Here is a 21,063-nt window from a genome sequence, read left to right on the forward strand (position 1 = left end):
ATGTGTATATATATACATGTATGTATGCATGTATGTATATTCTCTCTCTCTCTCTCTCTCTCTCTCTCTCTCTCTCTCTCTCTCTCTCTCTCTCTCTCTCTCGTTCTATGTATGTATGTGTGTGTGTGTGTGTGTGTGTGTGTGTGTGTACAGGTGGAAGTGAAATGCAGATTGTGGAAAGAGTATAGAAAGAAGAGAGAGGGTGGGAGGGAGGGGGAGAGAGAGGGTAGGGCGGTGGACGAGAAGGGAGCAGTGAGGGAGGGGGGAGAGGGAAAGGGGGAGCGAGGGAAAATGTAAATGAGAGAGACACAGAGGGGGGAGGGGAGAGACACAGAAACATAGAAAGAGAGGGAGAGAGAAGAGAGAGAGAGAGAGAGAGAGAGAGAGAGAGATTCACTTGGTTTGAGAAAATAGTCAAGGCAAACCTATTATTTATCTAATTAACTCTTTTCTTCATTTTCACCAATAACAATTTTCTTCCTCCTCCTCCCCTTTTGTTTTTCTTCTTATTTCATTTCTTTTGCCAGTTCTCTTCCTTTTCCCTTTTATTCGGCATTGTATTGAAAATCCCGCATTTCCATCAATACATGAAACCTTGAAAAATAAGTGTAAATAGCAGCATCGAAATAATAAACAGTTTTAAAAGGCCTAATAAATTCCTCGAGAAACTATTAACACCGTACTTTCTTCTTCCATAAATAAATCCTATCGTTCCATATCTGTAAATGCTGGAATGCCTTGATGAAAGATAGGTCTAAATGTAAAAAATATATATACATACATATACATATAATGAATCATTAATCATGGTTACTTGTCGGACGTCTTCAAAATTCGTGTAAATATATCATAAAAGCAGATGATTGTTGCTTGACTATCCATCGCGGTTACAAGTCGAATGTCTATTAACAGAACATGCTTGATGGTGGAGAGATCATGTCGACTAAACGCAACTGAACCACGATGCCCCCTGTGAGGTTTGAACTCACGACCCCTGGTTTACGAGACCAGTGCTCTACCACTGAGCTAAGGAGGCCGGTGGTGAGAGGGAATCGAAATATACATTCATAACAATATATATTCTACTATTGGGTTGCGTAAGCTTAATGTTTTAAGAATTAGTTATGAATGGCTGAATAAGCAGTTCAAGAACCCGATACCAAGCACCCATTCTTACTAACACCCACTTTCCTTAGAATTCATGAATGAAAACACAACAAAAAATGGCATGAATGGCAGCAACAACAATACATCATTTTATTTGATGAATAGAAACATCAGTCTAATAACTAATGATAACGATTAATATGGATATCATTATTGTTTTTCTTATTTATACAGTTATTCAACAAGAGGGTCATGTGGCGCCGGAATTAATGATTCATTCATATAAAATATTCAGAATAAACATTACAAAATTAATATTCACAATAAAAGAAATCTAAAAGATTTGGCAACTGTTCAAGTAAAATGGTAAAATATACAGGAAATCAGCTTTTCCATTAAAACTAAAACATCATGACCGGATGCGGATCCTGGAAGTAACAGCCGGATTCCGGCGCGGGTGGAGGCTCCGTGGAACAGCCGCGAGAGAGTTAAGACGAAATCCAGAATGAACGCGAAAATCAAGAGGGCAATTGTGCAGTTTATTAACATTGTTATTATTATTATTATTATTTAGCTTCGTTCTTGTTCGTTCGTTCCGAGAAGTTTTATTATTTCTTCTGATTATTCTGGAACAAAATATTTAATTGATGAATACGGAAAACATCAAAACTTTATACAGATTTCTACTCCTCTCCTCAAAAAAGACATATCGTAGGAGTACTAAAACCACTGCAAGCCACAGTCCTTGACAAGTCCTTTGGGCCAATTACTCTCGCTGTTCCGCGAAAGGGAAAGGGAAAGAGAGAGGGTGGGAGGGAGGGGGAGAGGGAGGGAAAGGGAAAGAGAGAGGGTGGGAGGGAGGGAGAGAATGAGAGGGAGGCAGGAGAGAGAGAGAGAGAGAGAGACATTCACCTGGTTTGATAAAAAATTCATGGCAAACCTTATATTTATTCAATTATTTTTCTATGTCTCACTCTTTACGCTATACCTTTTTGTCTCCTCCCCAACACACTCATTTTCATTCAATTTCTATGATTTTCCTCTTTTCAATTTCACTAAAAATTATTTACTTCTCCTCCTCCTTTTTCTCTTATTTCTTTTACCAGTCCTGTTCGTTTTCTCCTATATTTAGCATTGTATCTGTTATTCCAGATAAAAGATGAAAAATGACGCATTTCCATCGAAACCTTGATAAATAAATGTAAATAATATCAAATTATTAAACATTTTTAAACCTTTTTTCATTTCTTTCCATATCTGTATGGAATGTCAAAAAAGAAAAATAATGTATCCATACACATATATATCATTAATTCATTATTAATCATGATTACTTGTCGGACGTCTTCAAAATTCGTACACATAAATAATAAAAGCAGTTAATTATTTCTAACTATCCATTGCAGGTAACTAGTCGAATGTCTATTGACAGAACAAGCTTGATGGTGGAGAGATCATGTCGACTAAACGCAACTGAACCACGATGCCCCCTGTGAGGTTTGAACTCACGACCCCTGGTTTACGAGACCAGTGCTCTACCACTGAGCTAAGGAGGCTGATGGTGAGGGGAATCGAATATACATTCATAATAATATACAATCTACTGTTTGGGTGTATAAGCGAAATGTCTGTAGACTAATTAGTCATGAAAGACTAAATAAGCGGTTCAAGGAACTTTTCATATCATGGCATGACCGATATCAAGCATCCCTCTTACTTAGGCTACTACTTTACTGATAATTTACGGATGACTGCATGCATTACAGTTTTATTTACTTTGTACAACTCACATAAGTCTTGACTTCAATTGAATAAATAAATTTAGCCAGTCACGAAGCCAAAACAAAATAAATATCACGTTTTCACTCAAGACCATGACCGAAGAAGTTCTGTTTTGGTCAATTCCTTAATATTTCATCCATTAACTGCGCTGCTTGCGTATGTGCCTAATGTGACCCTATGAGCTATATCTGTCAGAACTGAGCGAAAATATAGTCTAGATAAGCGAAGACACGCCCAGAAAACGGGTAAGTTATAACCCAAGAAACGGTTAACATTGAATATAGTGTCAAGTAACATGTCTGAAATTTCAGTGGAACGCAACTACCAAATTCTTTTTTTTCTCTCTCTTTTTTTTTTTTTTTTTTTGAGCACCGTCAGTTATCACCTCCCACTAAGCAATTTGAAAACCACGCTCGAAATTTGCTGTCAACATTTAAAATTTATAGTTTTATTGATTACGCTCAAGTAATGCCAAAACTATAGCTTAATCCAACTTTAACATTATCCATCTTACAAATTGTTTACGAAGTGCAAATAGATTTAGAAAAGTAATTTGCAGGATTTTATTACTGTTGCAAAGTATTTTATCAAAATGCAATAAAGAGAAAAAGTTCAGGAAACAGATAAGGGAAGGAGAGATGACGAAAAGGATAAGAGAAGATTCAGTGACGTTACTGGGTATCTATTAATGGTTGGGTATCTGGGGGCACAGATGAAAGAAATGAAGGGGGGGGGTGAAGGCACTAAGAAGAACGCAGGGGGGGGGGGGGATCTGATGCCACAGAAGGGTACCAGGGTATGGGCACAGAGTAACGTGTACACAGAGATTAAAAAGGAAACACGCCCACGATATGAGCTGACGATGAAGCTTTCTGAAACTCGGTCACTGAGGGCACAGGTGTTTAGCGACTTAGCGAACGCCGCTGCACAGCTGTTAATCAGTGGAGGGTTAAGCCGGAGATAATGAGGTCACTTTAAAGAGGTTCTAAGATCTAAATTATAGAAAGACGCATATTTAACCACACTTTTGGCAGCGGATTCTTTGAGATGGAGAATCGGAATTCATATGAAGCAAGTTTTTTTTTTTTTTCAAGATGGCGACCTCACTTTTATGACGTCATAAATAGTAGAATATTATTACTTGCTACGATATGGTAAATACAGGGAGCTACACACATTTGGAACCAGCTAAATTTGCGGTTTTAATTGATATATATTTTTATAGGTCTGCTCAGCCCTAAGGCAAAAGGTAATGCGTAGCTTTCGTGTCATTGATTTTATTTTCATTTCATTAATTTTCGTTAAAGATGTAATCATTTGCTATGACAATGGAAAGTTAGGAGAGTCTAGTCTAGTAAGTCAAGGAAAGAGGCCAATCCGTACATTCATTCACACACACACACACACACACATACACACACACACACGCGCGCGCGCGCGCGCACTCTCACACAAACACAAACACACACACACATGCACACACACACACACACACACACATGCACACACACATTATAATACACCTATATATAAGTCCGTCAAAAAAAGAGGCCGGCTTCCTAGGCCCAGAAAGAGAATGCAAAACGACCCAAGTGAAGATCGATTCATATTCAGCTTATATCGTGGGTGTGTTTCCATTTTTAATCTTTGTGTACGCGTTACTCGGTGCTCATGGCTTGATACCCTTCTATGGCATCAGATTCCCTTTGCGTTCCTCTAAGTGCCTTTACCCCCTCCCCCTTCTCCTTATTTCTTTCATCTGTGCCCCCAGATACCCACCCGTTGATAGATGCCCAGTGACGTCACGGAATCTTTTATTCGTTTCGTCAGTTCTACTTCCCTTATCTGTTTCCTTAACTTTTTTCTCATTATTCCTATTTTTCTTTATATTTTGATGAAATAACTTACAACAGTAATAAAATTCTTCAAATTTTCTAAATCAATATGTACCTCATAAACGACTTATAAAATGGATAATGTCAAGCTTTGAAATCAAGCATAAAAAATCCGTTTGTTTGCGTAAGCTATAGTTTTGGTATTAAACGTAATCAATAAAAGATATAAATCTTCAGTGTAATCGGCAAATTTCTAACGTGTTTTCCAAAATTGCTTTGTGGGAGGTGATAGCTGGAGGTGCTCAAGAAAAAGGCTAATAATAGAAGTGGTATTCACGTCCCATTGAAATTTCAGACATTAAGTGACAGTATTTTGATGACTGTTCCTTGGGTTGAAACGTATCTGTTTTGGGGACGTGTCTTCGTCTATCTAGACTATATTTTCGCTCAGTTTTGACAGATTTAGCTCATAGGATCATGTTTAGCACGCGCTTGGGCAACGCAATTATTGGACGAAATATTAAAGAATTGACCGAAACAGAACTTCGGTCATGGTCTTGAGTGAAAGCGTGATATTTCATTTGTTTTGGTTTCGTTGACTGGTTAAATGTAATTTATTCAGTTGATGTCAAGACTTATGTGAGTTGTACAAAGGAAATAAAACTGTAATGCATGCAGTCATCCATGAATTATAAGTAAAGTGGTAGCCTAAGTAAGAGGGGTGCTTGATATCGGTCATGCCGTGATATGAAAAGTTCCTTGAACCGCTTATTCAGTCGTTCATAATCAGTCTACAGACATTTCTCTTACACAACCAAACAGTAGAACCTTTATGGCTATGAATGTATATTTTCATCAATTTTGTGAAATATTTAATTCACTTCCATATACTTTTTTTTCGACAGTTACAGCACTCATTCAGTCCTGTATGATTCAAAATACTCAGATTTCCTACATATCTGCCTCCTTAGCTCAGTGGTAGAGCACTGGTCTCGTAAACCAGGGGTCGTGAGTTCAAACCTCACAGGGGGCACAGCTGTTTAGCGATTTAGCGAACGCAGCTGTACAGCTGTTAATCAGTGGAAGGTTAACCCGGAGACAATGGGATCACTTTCAAGAGGTTCTGAGGCCAAAGATACAGAAAGACGAATGTAGGGTCGTCGTCCAACGCGCTATTAATATGATAGTCTACGTTAAACCTGGAAGGCAGCTCTGGTCACTCGTTTTCAACTCCGTTTTCGATTAATTATTATCAACTTTATTAATTTATAAGGTTCTCACATAAGTTCATACATGCATTTACCATTTTCATTGATTTAATTGATTTTCCATTATTTAATTACATATGTGTTTGTATATCTGCTCATGTTCATTACACAGGTTCATGTGTTCATGTGTTTATAGCTTATTTCATTGTGAATATAATTATTTGCTTTGTTGGTTATCTCAATATTAAAAAAAAGAAAAAGAAAAAAAAAGCTGACTGGCTAGACTGCAGCACAGAATCATCATACTTAATTACTGGTTAACAATTTATTAGATGCAATATGACTGTATAAATAGCTCCAGATGGTGTGCCTACGATGGGCTAAGCCCCCACGTGCACGTACCCACCAGTACTTAAGGCTCAGGATGACCCAGGTCAGAGAGAGTCTCTTATGAGAGTTCCTGCCGACCGTTGTCGGGTCAGGCTGGCTCCAGACGCGCGCCCCCCTGCGGGCAGACCAAGCACTAAGCCTTACCAAGACTTGTATCCGTGTAAATATCTGTGTTGCTTACGCTTCTAAATAAAAGAGGTTAAGCCAACCGTCCCTTTCACTACTCCTGCTAAACCGTATGTTTATATAGAGCCTTTACACACCTGCACACACACACACCTGCACACACACATACACACCTGCACATGCACACACCTGCACACACACACCTGCACACACACACATCTGCACACACACACACCTGCACACACACACCTGCACACACACATACCTGCACACACGCACACACCTGCACACACACATACACACACGCACACACACATACACACACACGCACACACCTGCACACACACACACATACGCACACACCTGCACACACACACACCTGCACACACACATACACACACGCACACACACATACACACACACAGACACCTGCACACACACATACACACACACGCACACACCTGCACACACACACACCTGCACACACACACACTTGCACACGCACTTACACACTTGCACACGCACACACACTTGCACACGCACACACACACACACACGCACCTGCACACACACACCCTCACGCACCTACACACACACACACACACGCACCTGCTCACACACACACACGCACCTGCACACACACACACCCATACACCTGCACACACACACATATATGTTATAAAACATATGCATAAGGCGGATCTTTTCCGTTTGGCGTACAGCGCTAAAATTAATTTTATTATAGATTTTCTTATGTATTTTTGTCGGTAGAATCCGAATATGACAACCGTTTTATGGAGAAACGAACCTAACCTAACCCCTAACCTAACCTAACCTAACCCAACCCAACCCCTAACCTAACCTAACCTAACCCAACCCCTAACCTAACCTAACCTAACCTAACCTAACCCCTAACCTAACCTAACCTAACCCCTAACCTAACCTAACCCCTAACCTAACCTAACCTAACCCCTAACCTAACCTAACCTAACCCCTAACCTAACCTAACCTAACCCCTTGTATATAATACTGAATATTACGACTTTTTAAAGTTTGAATTCCTTCAGTAATAGATAGGAAGAAAATAACTTTAAAGGCAAATAACTCAAAAACTGTTATTTTCTCCAAAAAAATAATCTGATATTCTGATTCTACGGACAAAAATACATAGAAAAATCTATATTAAAATTACTTTTAGCGCTGTACACCAAACGGAAAAGACCCCATAAGGCCCTCAGAAAAAGAGACCAGCACCTTCGACACAAGGAGAGAAGCAACACGACCCAAGTGAAGATTCTCCCCTTATTATTACCCAAGGAACCACTCAAAGGTTTATTCAAAGATTTTCTCTATATTCCAACGTTCGGGAACTGTCTGTGAGTGACAATACATGAATAACGATTTTGACACGTCCAGATATATATATACTCTTGTTTCAATTTCTTTCGTTCACTTTTCTCCAGTTATCGTCCAACCCCCTCAGTTGCGTAGTTCCACAAAGCTTCCTATTCAGCTTATGTCGTTGGTATTTTCTTTTAAATCTTTGTGTACACGTTACTTAGTATCCATGCCCCGATTTCTCTACTCTTTCTCATTATTCGTAATTTTCTTCATTGTATTTTGGTGTAATAACTTACAACTTTTCTTTTTCAAATTAATTTTCTAAATCTGTCTGTTCTTCCTAAATGATTCGTAAGGTGGATAATGTCAAACTTTGAAATCAAGCATAGAAATTCCGTGTGTTGGAGGAAGCTATAGTTTTGGCCTTAATTAAGCGTAATCAATAAAGTTCTAGCGCGTTTTCCAAATCCTCTTATCATTATTCTGTGTCCATACCCTGATACCCTTCAGTGGCATCAGATTCCCCCCTGCGTTCTTCTTAGTGCCTTCACCCCCCCCCCCCCCCCTTCATTTCTTTCATCTGTGCCCCCAGATACCCAACCATTAATAGATAACCAGTGACGTCACTGAATCTTCTCTTATCCTTTTCGTCATCTCTCCTTCCCTTACCTGTTTCCTGAACTTTTCCTCTTTATTCCTATTTTTTTTTTTTTTTTTTTTTTTTTTTTTACTGCATTTTGATAAAATACTTTACAACAGTAATAAAATCCTGCAAATTAATTTTCTAAATCTATTTGCACTTCGTAAACAATTTGTAAGATGGATAATGTTAAAGTTGGAGTAAGCTATAGTTTTGGCATTACTTGAGCGTAATCAATAAAACTATAAATTTTAAGTGTTGACGGCTAATTTTATAGCGCGTTTTTCAAATTGCTTAGTGGGAGGTGATAACTGAAGGTGCTCAAGAAGTAGAAAAAAAAGGAATTTGGTAGTTGCGTTCCATTGATATTTCAGACATGTTACTTGTCACTCTGTTCTATGTTAACCGTTCCTTGGGTTGTAATTTACCTGTTTTCTGGGCATGTCTTCGCTTATCTAGACTATATTTCCGCTCAGTTCTGATAGATATAGCTCATAGGGTCACATTAGGCACATACGCAAGCAGCGCAGTTAATGGATAAAATATTAAAGAAATTGACCGAAACAGAACTTCTTCGGTCATGGTCTTGAATGAAAACGTGATATTTCATTTGTTTTGGTTTGGTGACTGGTTAAATGTAATTCATTCAGTTGATGTCAAGACTTATGTGAGTTGTACAAAGGAAATAAAACTGTAGTGCATGCAGTCATCCATGAATTATAAGTAAAGTGGTAGCCTAAGTAAGAGGGATGCTTGATATCGGTCATGTCATGGCATGAAAAGTTTCTTGAACCGCTTATTCAGTCATTCATAATCAGTCTACATACATTTCTCTTACACAACCAAACAGTAGAACCTTGGATGTATATTTTCATTCAATCTGTGAAATATTTAATTCACTTCGATATTTCTTTTTCGACAGTTACAGCACTCATTCAATTCTGCTGATTCAAAATACTGAGTTTTACTACATATCTGCCTCCTTAGCTCAGTGGTAGAGCACTGGTCTCGTAAACCAGGGGTCGTGAGTTCAAACCTCACAGGGGGCACAGCTGTTTAGCGGTTTAACGAACGCAGCTGTACAGCTGTTAATCAGTGGAAGGTTAACCCGGAGACAATGGGGTCACTTTCAAGAGGTTCCGAGGCCAAAGATACAGAAAGACGAATGTAGGGTCGTCGTCCAACGCGCTATTAATATGATAGTCTACGTTAAAACTGGAAGGCAGTTCTGGCCACTCGTTTTCAACTCCGTTTTCGATTAATTATTATCAACTTTATTTATTTATAAGGTTCTCACATAAGTTCATACATTCATTTACCATTTTCATTGATTTAATTGATTTTCCATTATTTAATTACATATGTGTTTGTATATCTGCTCATGTTCATTACACAGGTTCATGTGTTCATGTGTTTATAGCTTATTTCATTGTGAATATAATTATTTGCTTTGTTGGTTATCTCAATATTAAAAAAAAAGAAAAAGAAAAAAAAAGCTGACTGGCTAGACTGCAGCACAGAATCATCATACTTAATTACTGGTTAACAATTTATTAGATGCAATATGACTATGTATAAATAGCTCCAGGTGGTGTGCCTACGATGGGCCAAGCCCCCACGTGCACGTACCCACCAGTACTTAAGGCTCAGGATGACCCAGGTCAGAGAGAGTCCCTTATGAGAGTTCCTGCCGACCGTTGTCGGGTCAGGCTGGCTCCAGACGCGCGCCCCCCTGCGGGCAGACCAAGCACTACGCCTTACCAAGACTTGTATCCGTGTAAATATCTGTGTTGCTTACGCTTCTAAATAAAAGAGGTTAAGCCAACCGTCCCTTTCACTACTCCTGCTAAACCATATGTTTATATAGAGCCTTTTCACACCTGCACACACACACCTGCACACACACATACCTGCACACACACACACACACGCACAGACACACACACACGCACACACCTGCACACACACATACACACACGCACACATACACACACACGCACACACCTGCACACACACACACCTGCACACACACATACACACACACACATACACACACACACGCACACACCTGCACACACGCACACACCTGCACACACACACACCTGCACACACACATACACACACGCACACACCTGCACACACACCTGCACACACACACACCTGCACACACACACACTTGCACACGCACTCACACACTTGCACACGCACACACACTTGCACACGCACACACACACTTGCACACGCACACACACACGCACCTGCACACACACACACACGCACCTACACACACACACACACACACACGCACCTACACACACACACACACACACTCACACACGCACCTGCACACACACGCACGCACCTGCACACACACACACATATTTGTTATAATACATATATAAGGCCGTCAGAGAAAGAGACCAGCACCTTCGACACAAGGAGAGAAGCAACACGACCCAAGTGAAGATTCTCTCCTTATTATTACCCGAGGAACCACTCAAAGGTTTATTCAAAGATTTTCTCTATATTCCAACGTTCGGGAACTGTCTGTGAGTGACAATACATGAATAACGATTTTGACACGTCCAGAGATATATATACTCTTGTTTCAATTTCTTTCGTTCACTTTTCTCCAGTTATCGTCCAACCCCCTCAGTTGCGTAGTTCCACAAAGCTTCCTATTCAGCTCATGTCGTTAGTGTTTCCTTTTAAATCTTTGTGTACACGGTACTTAGTTAGTATCCATGCCCCGATTTCTCTACTCTTTCTCATTATTCATAATTTTCTTCACTGTATTTTGGTGTAATAACTTACAACTTTTCTTTTTCAAATTAATTTTCTAAATCTGTCTGTTCTTCCTAAATGATTCGTAAGGTGGATTATGTCAAACTTTGAAATCAAGCATAGAAATTCCGTGTGTTGGAGGAAGCTATAGTTTTGGCCTTAATTAAGCGTAATCAATAAAGTTCTAGCGCGTTTTCCAAATTCTTTTTATCATTTTCGTCAACTCTGCTTTCCTTACCTGTTTCCTGAACTTTTTCTCTTTATTCCTATTTTTCCTTACTGCATTTTGATAAAATAATTTACAACAGTAATAAAATCCTGCAAATTAATTTACTAAATCTATTCATAAACAATTTGTAAGGTGGATAATGTTAAAGTTGGATTAAGCTATAGTTTTGGCATTACTTGAGCGTGATAAATAAAACTATAATTTTTATGTGTTGACAGCAAATTTCAAATTGCTTAGTGGGAGGTGATAACTGACGGTGCTCAAAAAAAAAAAAAAAAAAAAAAAAAGAGAAAAAAAAAAAAAAAAAAAAAAAAAGGAATTTGGTAGTTGCGTTCCATTGAAATTTCAAACATGTTACTTGACACTAAATTCAATGTTGACCGTTCCTTGGGTTGTAACTTATCTGTTTCCTGGGCGTGTCTTCGCTTATCTAGACTATATTTTCGCTCAGTTCTGACAGATATAGCTCATAGAGTCAGATTAGGCACATACGCAAGCAGCGCAGTTAATGGATGAAATATTAAAGAATTGACCGAAGCAGAACTTCTTCGGTCATGGTCTTGAGTGAAAACGTGATATTTCATTTGTTTTGGTTTCGTGACTGGTTAAATGTAATTTATTCAGTTGATGTCAAGACTTATGTGAGTTGTACAATGGAAGTAAAACTGTAATGCATGCAGTCATCCGTGAATAATAAGTAAAGTGGTAGTGTTGTAAGAGCAGTGCTTGATATCGGTCATGCCATGACATTAAAAGTTTCTTGAACCGCTTATTCAGTCATTCATAATCAGTCTACAGACATTTCTCTTACACAACCAAACAGTAGAACCTTTATGGCTATGAATGTATATTTTCATTCAATTTGTGAAATATTTAATTCACTTCCATACTTCCTTTTCGATAGTTACAGCACTCATTCAATCCTGTATGATTCAAAATACTCAGAAGTACTACATATCTGCCTCCTTAGCTCAGTGGTAGAGCACTGGTCTCGTAAACCAGGGGTCGTGAGTTCAAACCTCACAGGGGGCACAGCTGTTTAGCGATTTAGCGAACGCAGCTGTACAGCTGTTAATCAGTGGAAGGTTAACCCGGAGACAATAGGGTCACTTTCAAGAGGTTCTGAGGCCAAAGATACAGAAAGACGAATGTAGGGTCGTCGTCCAACGCGCTATTAATATGATAGTCTACGTTAAAACTGGAAGGCAGTTCTGGCCACTCGTTTTCAACTCCGTTTTCGATTAATTATTATCAACTTTATTAATTTATAAGGTTCTCACATAAGTTCATACATTCATTTACCATTTTTATTTATTTAATTGATTTTCCATTATTTAATTACATATGTGTTCGAATATCTGCTCATGTTCATTACACAGGTTCATGTGTTCATGTGTTCATAGCTTATTACATTGCAAATATAATTATTTGCTTTGTTGGTTAATATCTCATTATTAAAAAAATAATAATAATAAAAAAAAAATAACTGGCTGGACTGCAGCACAGAATTATCATGTTTAATTACTGGTTAACAATTTATTAGATCATCGTAAGTTACAAAAAATAAATATATATTTACCTCGTACCACAAAAAACTCTTTTGCTGTTCATTCGTACACGCCCCAACACCATAAAATTTGGAGAAAAAAATTTGGTTTTGATTATGTATATGAAATCGGGGAGGGGGGGGGGGGGCAACGGGAGCGTATGTCCACTGGACATTTTATTGCATTTACTTTTTAGTATTCTATTCCACTTAATTTTGTTTCTAAAAGATGTACCCCCGAATTACGTGTGGACCAACCAGGTTAAAGGGCGTGTAGCTCCAGCCAATCAGAGCCGTTCTAGGTCGTGCCCTTAGAGCAGTGCCCCCTCGCGGTGATTTCCAAGGGCGCGGGAGTTCACGCTCACGACTGGCTGGACAATGGCCTAGAACGGCTCTGGAATAGAATACTAAAAAGTAAATGCAATAAAATGTGGCAATAAAAAGCACCTTACAAACGCACACACCTACACACACACACACATGCACACGCACACACACACTTGCACACGCACACATACTTGCACACTCACACACACACCCGCATACACACACACACACTTGTACACGCACACACACACCTGCACACACACACTTGCACACGCACACACACACTTGCACACGCACACACCTGCACACGCACACACACACTTGCACACACACACCTGCACACACACACACACTTGCACACGCACACACACACTTGCACACGCACACACACACACTTGCACACGCACACACTCACACCTGCACACACACACACACCTGCACACACACACACACCTGCCTACATACACACACACACACCTGCACACACACACAATTGCACACACACCCACACACTTGCACACGCACACACCTGCACACACACACACACTTGCACACGCACACACACACTTGCCCACGCACGCACACACTTGCACACGCACACTCACACCTGCATACACACACACACACTTGTACACGCACACACACACCTGCACACACACACTTGCACACGCACACACACACACTTGCACACGCACACACACCTGCACACGCACACACACACTTGCACACACACACACACTTGCACACGCACACACATACTTGCACACGCACACACACACACACTTGCACACGCACACACACACCTGCACACACACACACACCTGCACACACACACTTGCACACGCACACACACAGTGGCACACACACACACCTGCACACACACACACCTGCACACACACACACATACACCTGCACACACACACACCTGCACACGCACACACACACACCTGCACACACACACACACACGCACGCACCTGCACACACACACACATATATGTTATAATACATATATAAGACCGTCAGAGAAAGAGGCCAGCACCTTCGACACAAGGAGAGAAGCAACAAAACCCAAGTGAAGATTCTCCCCTTATTATTACCCTAGGAACCAATCAAAGGTTTATTCAAAGATGTTCGCTATATTCCAACGGTCGGGAACTGTCTGTTAGTGACAATACATGAATAACGATTTTGATACGTCCAGATATGTCCTCTTGTTTCAATTTATTTCGTTCACTTTTCTCCAGTTATCGTCCAACCCCCTCAGTGGCGTAGTTCCACAAAGCTTCCTATTCAGCTTATGTCGTTGGTATTTTCTTTTAAATCTTTGTGTACACGTTACTTAGTATCCATGCCCCGATTTCTCTACTCTTTCTCATTATTCGTAATTTTCTTCATTGTATTTTGGTGTAATAACTTACAACTTTTCTTTTTCAAATTAATTTTCTAAATCTGTCTGTTCTTCCTAAATGATTCGTAAGGTGGATAATGTCAAACTTTGAAATCAAGCATAGAAATTCCGTTTGTTGGAGAAAGCTATAGTTTTGGCCTTAATTAAGCGTAATCAATAAAGTTCTAGCGCGTTTTCCAAATCCTCTTATCATTATTCTGTGTCCATACCCTGATACCCTTCAGTGGCATCAGATTCCCCCCTGCGTTCTTCTTAGTGCCTTCACCCCCCCCCCCTTAATTTCTTTCATCTGTGCCCCCAGATACCCAACCATTAATAGATAACCAGTGACGTCACTGAATCTTCTCTTATCCTTTTCGTCATCTCTCCTTCCCTTACCTGTTTCCTGAACTTTTCCTCTTTATTCCTATTTTTTTTTTTTTTTTTTTTTTTTTTTTTTTTACTGCATTTTGATAAAATACTTTACAACAGTAATAAAATCCTGCAAATTAATTTTCTAAATCTATTTGCACTTCGTAAACAATTTGTAAGATGGATAATGTTAAAGTTGGAGTAAGCTATAGTTTTGGCATTACTTGAGCGTAATCAATAAAACTATAAATTTTAAGTGTTGACGGCTAATTTTATAGCGCGTTTTTCAAATTGCTTAGTGGGAGGTGATAACTGAAGGTGCTCAAGAAGTAGAAAAAAAAGGAATTTGGTAGTTGCGTTCCATTGATATTTCAGACATGTTACTTGTCACTCTGTTCTATGTTAACCGTTCCTTGGGTTGTAATTTACCTGTTTTCTGAGCGTGTCTTCGCTTATCTAGACTATATTTCCGCTCAGTTCTGATAGATATAGCTCATAGGGTCACATTAGGCACATACGCAAGCAGCGCAGTTAATGGATAAAATATTAAAGAAATTGACCGAAACAGAACTTCTTCGGTCATGGTCTTGAGTGAAAACGTGATATTTCATTTGTTTTGGTTTGGTGACTGGTTAAATGTAATTCATTCAGTTGATGTCAAGACTTATGTGAGTTGTACAAAGGAAATAAAACTGTAGTGCATGCAGTCATCCATGAATTATAAGTAAAGTGGTAGCCTAAGTAACAGGGATGTTTGATATCGGTCATGTCATGGCATGAAAAGTTTCTTGAACCGCTTATTCAGTCATTCATAATCAGTCTACATACATTTCTCTTACACAACCAAAAAGTAGAACCTTGGATGTATATTTTCATTCAATCTGTGAAATATTTAATTCACTTCGATATTTCTTTTTCGACAGTTACAGCACTCATTCAATTCTGCTGATTCAAAATACTGAGTTTTACTACATATCTGCCTCCTTAGCTCAGTGGTAGAGCACTGGTCTCGTAAACCAGGGGTCGTGAGTTCAAACCTCACAGGGGGCACAGCTGTTTAGCGGTTTAACGAATGCAGCTGTACAGCTGTTAATCAGTGGAAGGTTAACCCGGAGACAATGGGGTCACTTTCAAGAGGTTCCGAGGCCAAAGATACAGAAAGACGAATGTAGGGTCGTCGTCCAACGCGCTATTAATATGATAGTCTACGTTAAAACTGGAAGGCAGTTCTGGCCACTCGTTTTCAACTCCGTTTTCGATTAATTATTATCAACTTTATTTATTTATAAGGTTCTCACATAAGTTCATACATTCATTTACCATTTTCATTGATTTAATTGATTTTCCATTATTTAATTACATATGTGTTTGTATATCTGCTCATGTTCATTACACAGGTTCATGTGTTCATGTGTTTATAGCTTATTTCATTGTGAATATAATTATTTGCTTTGTTGGTTATCTCAATATTAAAAAAAAGAAAAAGAAAAAAAAAAAGCTGACTGGCTAGACTGCAGCACAGAATCATCATACTTAATTACTGGTTAACAATTTATTAGATGCAATATGAGTATGTATAAATAGCTCCAGGTGGTGTGCCTACGATGGGCCAAGCCCCCACATGCACGTACCCACCAGTACTTAAGGCTCAGGATGACCCAGGTCAGAGAGAGTCCCTTATGAGAGTTCCTGCCGACCGTTGTCGGGTCAGGCTGGCTCCAGACGCGCGCCCCCCTGCGGGCAGACCAAGCACTAAGCCTTACCAAGACTTGTATCCGTGTAAATATCTGTGTTGCTTACGCTTCTAAATAAAAGAGGTTAAGCCAACCGTCCCTTTCACTACTCCTGCTAAACCATATGTTTATATAGAGCCTTTACACACCTGCACACACACACACCTGCACACACACACCTGCACACACACACACACACCTGCACATACACACACCTGCACACACACACACACCTGCACACACACATCTGCACACACACCTGCACACACACACCTGCAAACACACATACCTGCACACACACACACACACGCACAGACACACGCACACACCTGCACACACACATACACACACGCACACATACACACACACGCACACACCTGCACACACACACACCTGCACACACATACACACACGCACACACACATACACACACACGCACACACCTGCACACACGCACACACCTGCACACACACACACACCTGCACACACACATACACACACGCACACACCTGCACACACACACCTACACACACACACACCTGCACACACACACACTTGCACACGCACTCACACACTTGCACACGCACACACACTTGCACACGCACACACACACTTGCACACGCACACACACACACGCACCTGCACACACACACACACACACACGCACCTACACACACACACACACACACACACACGCACCTACACACAAACACACACTCACACACGCACCTGCACACACACACACACGCACGCACCTGCACACACACACACACACATATATGTTATAATACATATATAAGGCCGTCAGAGAAAGAGACCAGCACCTTCGACACAAGGAGAGAAGCAACACGACCCAAGTGAAGATTCTCTCCTTATTATTACCCGAGGAACCACTCAAAGGTTTATTCAAAGATTTTCTCTATATTCCAACGTTCGGGAACTGTCTGTGAGTGACAATACATGAATAACGATTTTGACACGTCCAGATATATATACTCTTGTTTCAATTTCTTTCGTTCACTTTTCTCCAGTTATCGTCCAACCCCCTCAGTTGCGTAGTTCCACAAAGCTTCCTATTCAGCTCATGTCGTTAGTGTTTCCTTTTAAATCTTTGTGTACACGGTACTTAGTTAGTATCCATGCCCCGATTTCTCTACTCTTTCTCATTATTCGTAATTTTCTTCACTGTATTTTGGTGTAATAACTTACAACTTTTCTTTTTCAAATTAATTTTATAAATCTGTCTGTTCTTCCTAAATGATTCGTAAGGTGGATAATGTCAAACTTTGAAATCAAGCATAGAAATTCCGTGTGTTGGAGGAAGCTATAGTAGTGGCCTTAATTAAGCGTAATCAATAAAGTTCTAGCGCGTTTTCCAAATTCTCTTTATCATTTTCGTCAACTCTGCTTTCCATACCTGTTTCCTGAACTTTTTCTCTTTATTCCTATATTTCTTTACTGCATTTTGCTAAAATACTTTACAACAGTAATCAAATCCTGTAAATAAATTTTCTTAATCTAGTTGCACTTCGTAAACAATTTGTAAGATGGATAATGTTAAAGTTGGATTAAGCTATAGTTTTGGCATTACTTGAGCGTAATCAATAAAACTATAAATTTTAAATGTTGACAGCAAATTTCGAGCGCGGTTTTCAAATTGTTTAGTGGGAGGTGATAACTGAAGGTGCTCAAAAAAAAAAGGAATTTGGTACTTGCGTACCACTAAAATTTTCGACATGTTACTTGACACTATAGTCAATGTTGACCGTTCCTTGGGTTGTAACTTACCTGTTTTCTGGGCGTGATTTCGCTTATCTAGACTATATTTTCGCTCAATTCTGACAGATATAGCTCATAGGGTCACATTAGGCACATACGCAAGCAGCGCAGATAATGGATGAAATATTAAGGAATTGACCGAAACAGAACTTCTTCGGTCATGGTCTTGAGTGAAAACGTGATATTTCTTTTGTTTTGGTTTCGTGACTGGTTAAATGTAATTTATTCAGCTGATGTCAAGACTTATGTGAGTTGTACAAAGGAAATAAAACTATAATGCATTCAGTCATCAACTGAATTATAAGTAAAGTGGTAGTGTTGTAAGAGCGGTGCTTGATGTCGGTCATGCCATGACATGAAAAGTTCCTTGAACCGCTTATTCAGTCATTCATGATCAGTCTACAGACATTTCTCTTACACAACCAAAAAGTAGAACCTTTATGGCTATGAATGTATATTTTCATTCAATCTGTGAAATATTTAATTCACTTCCATATTTCTTTTTCGACAGTAACAGCACTCATTCAATTCTGCTGATTCAAAATACTCTGATTTACTACATATCTGCCTCCTTAGCTCAGTGGTAGAGCACTGGTCTCGTAAACCAGGGGTCGTGAGTTCAAACCTCACAGGGGGCACAGCTGTTTAGCGATTTAGCGAACGCAGCTGCACAGCTCTCAATCAGTGGAAGGTTAACCCGGAGACAATAGGGTCACTTTCAAGAGGTTGTCAGGCCAAAGATACAGAAAGACGAATGTAGTTTCGTCGTCCAACGCGCTATTAATATGATAGTCTCCGTTAAACCTGGAAGGCAGCTCTGGCCACCCGTTTTCAACTCCGTTTTTGATTAATTATTATCAAATATATTTGTTAATAATGTTCTCACATAAGATCATCTATTCATTTACCATTTTCATTGATTTAATTGATTTTCCATTATTCAATTACATATGTGTTCGTATATCTGCTCATGTTCATTACACAGATTCATGTGTTCATATGTTCATAGCTTATTTCATTGTAAATATAATTATTTGCTTTGTTGGTTATTATCTCACTATTTAAAAACAAAACAAAAAAAAACTGACTGGCTGGACTGCAGCACAAAATTTGGAGAAAATAATCAGGTTTTGATTATTTATACGGGAAGCTTGGGGGAGGGGGGGGCAACGGGAGCGTATGTTGTAGTGATTGACCTCGTCGATCATTGGTCATCACTTCAGGAAGTAATGCGGTAAAAGAAAAATCTCTCACCTCCCAACTTTCCCACAGGCACGACAAAAAGAATTGAAAAGACCTAAAGGTGGCAACACTCCCACCTGGTGGAACAGTGCGTGGCATCAATTTCAGTGTATATCGTCAATAGGGGTTATGGAGGCGACTTTGCAGCGTTGAAGCCTTTCCTATGCGAACATCGACTATGGCATAATACGTCCTCCGGCCGGCAACATCACCTCCAGGCCCCAATAAGTGCACCTTTATCTCGCGAATGAGGAGGATGCCCGAGCACACCACACGCACACGATTACCGCTGCCAATTTTTACTTTTTTTTTTTTTTTTGCCAAATAAAATATATTTTATTGTTTTCTCTTTTATATCTTTCCTGTCCGAAGATGACAAAGCACCTAGGCCCATTTATTTTACATTTTGAAGAGTTATATATATATACTCATTGAGATCACGATGGCCTATTTTAAGTTTTATGGTTCGTTTACTAGTAAATTAATATTTTAAATTAATTATTCTAATCCTATGTCTTTCATTAATTACTTTATTGCATACACCAAGATTTTAACCATGTTGAGTCTTAAGGGTTTTTTTTTTTATTTTGATTTTAATGAACCATAGTTAGCTCCCTTTTCCCGCCTACGAAGTCACGAGGGAAGTAAGGAACAACAGAGGGGGGGATTTTGCTACCGGCCTGAGGAACCCCGGAACGGGCTTCCCCTGTCCAGTTAAGTGGTTGTGGGGATAGTTTTATATAGGTGGTAAGAAATAATTTGTAGGGTATTTGTTCGGCCAAAGTGACTTAAGAGTGACCGGTGCTTTCTTACCTTCGTTTTTATGTTCTACCAAAGTTCTATTTTACTGTTTCATCGTTTGTTTTATCCTGCTTGTATGGTTCCATTGTGTTCCTTTTATCAACCTTTCTAGCTTACCGTTTTATTATTTTCATTGTATCGTTTTACCGTTTTATTAAGTGTATTTTATGTTCATGGTTGGTTTCATAGTTTGTATTTTAATGTTCCAAGTTCAGTTTATCTTGCCATTCATGTTACTGTTTTATTCGTGTTTGTTTTATCGTTCCATGTTTTACTGTCTTTTAACTTTATTTGTAATAAACCTGTTTTACGCATGCCTAGTTTATTAAACGCCCGAAATTAAGTGCTGCCTACGATTGCTACCTGCAAGCTACCTATAGTGAATGGTAATAAGTTTTCCTCATTTTATCAAGGTGGCTACTTGCTCAATTGC

General features: G+C 39.4%; 7 non-coding genes across 7 annotated transcripts; 5 read left to right on the plus strand and 2 right to left on the minus strand.

The window, feature by feature from the left end:
* Positions 1-964: 964 nt before the first annotated feature.
* On the minus strand, positions 965-1,036 carry Trnat-cgu. The gene has a single exon. It is a non-coding gene; the product is annotated as a tRNA-Thr (tRNA).
* Positions 1,037-2,591: 1,555 nt separating this feature from the next.
* Positions 2,592-2,663, minus strand: Trnat-cgu. The gene has a single exon. It is a non-coding gene; the product is annotated as a tRNA-Thr (tRNA).
* A 3,022-nt stretch (positions 2,664-5,685) lies between these two features.
* Trnat-cgu lies at positions 5,686-5,757 on the plus strand. Its single transcript has one exon. It is a non-coding gene; the product is annotated as a tRNA-Thr (tRNA).
* A 3,649-nt stretch (positions 5,758-9,406) lies between these two features.
* Positions 9,407-9,478, plus strand: Trnat-cgu. Its single transcript has one exon. It is a non-coding gene; the product is annotated as a tRNA-Thr (tRNA).
* A 2,924-nt stretch (positions 9,479-12,402) lies between these two features.
* Trnat-cgu lies at positions 12,403-12,474 on the plus strand. Its single transcript has one exon. It is a non-coding gene; the product is annotated as a tRNA-Thr (tRNA).
* Positions 12,475-16,053: 3,579 nt separating this feature from the next.
* On the plus strand, positions 16,054-16,125 carry Trnat-cgu. The gene has a single exon. It is a non-coding gene; the product is annotated as a tRNA-Thr (tRNA).
* A 3,028-nt stretch (positions 16,126-19,153) lies between these two features.
* Trnat-cgu lies at positions 19,154-19,225 on the plus strand. Its single transcript has one exon. It is a non-coding gene; the product is annotated as a tRNA-Thr (tRNA).
* Positions 19,226-21,063: the final 1,838 nt, after the last annotated feature.

This window comes from Penaeus chinensis, chromosome 10 (assembly GCF_019202785.1).
Source record: "Penaeus chinensis breed Huanghai No. 1 chromosome 10, ASM1920278v2, whole genome shotgun sequence".
In the NCBI taxonomy this organism is placed as follows: Eukaryota; Metazoa; Arthropoda; class Malacostraca; order Decapoda; family Penaeidae; genus Penaeus; species Penaeus chinensis.